Raw genomic sequence first — 2,689 nt, 5'->3', positions numbered from 1 at the left:
AGTCCTCACATCAGCAAAGGACTCTTTGACCACTGTCCCCCTCCCTGAATCCCAACTACGGAGTATGGAATACCTGTTAGGCACTTATCGGATATAATCTTGTGCGAGATAAGCGGCTGTCCGGCCCCATCTCCGGCACTTTTATTTCCCTGCCCAGGAACAAAGACACGGATGAGTCTGTCCAAAACTTTTCATTCAACTTTGCAAAGTCGGGTGCTGTTCCCGTGGGTACACACACAAGCATAGTAATCTCCACGCATTATATACACGGGTGTTTAATAACTCCCGAGCTTGTTCATCAAACTGCCCGTCTCTAATACTACCCCCGCCCAAGAGGGATTCACGCTGTTCCATCTCGAGATTCATTCGTTCAACCTGCCCATGGGAACATCCCTCTTAGTAAGGGCGGTTTCGATCAGTCGTTGAGTTAATCCCCGGACGCAGGGAATAACGCAACACCCAAGAGCAGTGAGTACCCCTGCCACCACTATACATGAGACAAGAAAGGGAACGACCACCCCCGTCCATTTACCGAACCATGCTTCCAACCAGTCCGTGAGGCCGGAGTCGATGCCCGAGTTTTCGGCCAGTTCGTCCGCCAATGTGGTGAGTCCATCCAGGGCGCGGGTGATGGACCCATCAGGAGCTGTGTTGTTGGGGATGAAAGTGCAGCACTGAGTGCCTATCATGACACAAACACCCCCCTTCTCTGCCAACATCATGTCTAAGGCCAACCTATTTTCCCACGCCATCCTACTAGTGGCGTTCAGTTGTTCTGCTATTCCTTTCACTGCATCCCGGTATAATTAATGAACCTCTGCCGATTGTAGTAAATATAATTAATCCAATCCACGTTCTTATTGATAGTCACCCACCAGAACAGTGACGACTCAAAACCCGCCGCTATCTGGTTCCTAGCCTTGTATTCATCAGGAACACCCCTGGGGACCCCTATGGCATCTAAATATATGTTATCATCGAAATAGGTCTCCAAAGCTCTTTCAATCTTTCCACTGGAACGGGGTTGCTCTTGTTTTTCGAATGCCAGGGTGAATGGGATGGCCAATTGAACGATTGCACAAGTGACCGTCCATTTTCGGGGCAAAGTCGGTCGCAGAACCCTCCCACCACAGTACCACCAGAGGTCTGCCGTAGGCACATGAATGTGGGAGTAATTCCCGCTCCTGGTAGTTTCATTGACCAGCCGAATTGATCCGCTGCACTTGTCAAATGTCCCCACATCGTTGTCCCACTGTAGTCCCGTCCGAGAGACGCAGGCCTGGTGCGTACCGGTTACCCCTGAGAATGATGGCGGGCGGGGTGCCCTCTCAGACCTGACGGGGGAAAACTTCAAACTCAAGGGTCGACAAGTGGAGTCGTTCCAGGCCTCTCGGTCCTGGTACAGCCTTATCATGCAGTCCAAGGCTCGTGGGTGTTTCTCCCATCCCAGCGGGAATGGGACCACCTGAGGGTTAGGGCGGACACTCGTGCTTGCGTAGCAATCACTCTTTTTCATGCTCCTCACAGTATATTTGACCCATTCCATCCAGGCATTCGCCTCCCCGTATCCCGTTTCTATTTCAAAGGTATTTTCCAAATCCGTCACCTCAATTATTCTAATCTTTTCCTGCTCATCGGTGGCGGATGAGCCCCCAGACTCAACTTCAATGATCGTGATATACGTGCAGCACAGCTGCAACCCCTCCTGTCCTGCCTGACCCCCAACCCTAATACCCAGTATTGTTCCATTAAGGCTCGCTCCGTTGTTTCCCAAGTTCTTTGTGGTCATTTCGAGCGGATTGCACTGATTCTGCCCACAATCCCGTCCAGGGGTGATGGGATCACGGACAACTGACACCATAGCCTGGACCCCGGGGCTGGAGGCCTATGTATGCCTTCCCTACCATGCAATTGTAATACTAACGTCTGACCCTGGAATCCCCTTTCTCTCACTAGGTTCCGTTTAGTTTGATTCAGTTCACTTTTAGTCCTGCAGGGCACCAACCCACATAGTTCTAAGCTAAATGTCTGTGTTGGCTTGTTGGCAAGCACGGAGATGGAGAACCACTGACGGTCCTCTACTTGTTTTTTTCCGGAGGTGAAAATTGGGTAACACGCACACTATGACCCAGCCCAAGGATAATGGCATAGCAAGTTAACAATACGATTGACCGCATTTTGTCGTGACACCTGTAGCCAGAGGGCACATTTCCTTTAGACTCGCCAAAGTCCGATTAATTTGTTCTCAGGGTCTCTGTTCCTTAGATGCCTTTGTCAGAGAGGTTCGTTCGTCCTCCGTCGGTTGTGGCACTGGTCCCTTGACTCGAGTGTAATGTGTCCAGCCCTTTTCGGCCGTGCGGACAGCCGTTTCGGTCGTCAAAAGTACCAGGAAGGGACCGTCCCAAGTTGGTTCGAGGGTACGTTGCTTCCAGCTTTTAATCAGGACCCACTGACCCGGCTTGACGGTGTGCACCGCAAACTCGAGGGGCGGCGTCTGTGCCAAAAGTCCCTGTTGGCGTAAACGAGATAGCACAGACCCCAGAGACACCACATATTTTTGCACAAACATATCCCGAGACTCGAATACAGGAGCTTCCCCCTTCGGTCCATGGAACGGGAGGCCAAACAGCATTTCGAAAGGGGAGACGCCCAAATTCCGCCTTGGCTGGGTGCGAATTTGCAATAGGGC

General features: G+C 51.5%; 1 pseudogene; it reads right to left on the bottom strand.

The window, feature by feature from the left end:
* Positions 1–347: 347 nt before the first annotated feature.
* Positions 348–2,081, bottom strand: LOC122546830 (annotated as a pseudogene).
* Positions 2,082–2,689: the final 608 nt, after the last annotated feature.

Source organism: Chiloscyllium plagiosum, unplaced genomic scaffold (genome assembly GCF_004010195.1).
Source record: "Chiloscyllium plagiosum isolate BGI_BamShark_2017 unplaced genomic scaffold, ASM401019v2 scaf_10611, whole genome shotgun sequence".
NCBI classification, from domain to species: Eukaryota; Metazoa; Chordata; class Chondrichthyes; order Orectolobiformes; family Hemiscylliidae; genus Chiloscyllium; species Chiloscyllium plagiosum.
Note: the sequence above shows the minus strand (reverse complement) of the source record. Positions and strands in the feature narration are given on the sequence as shown.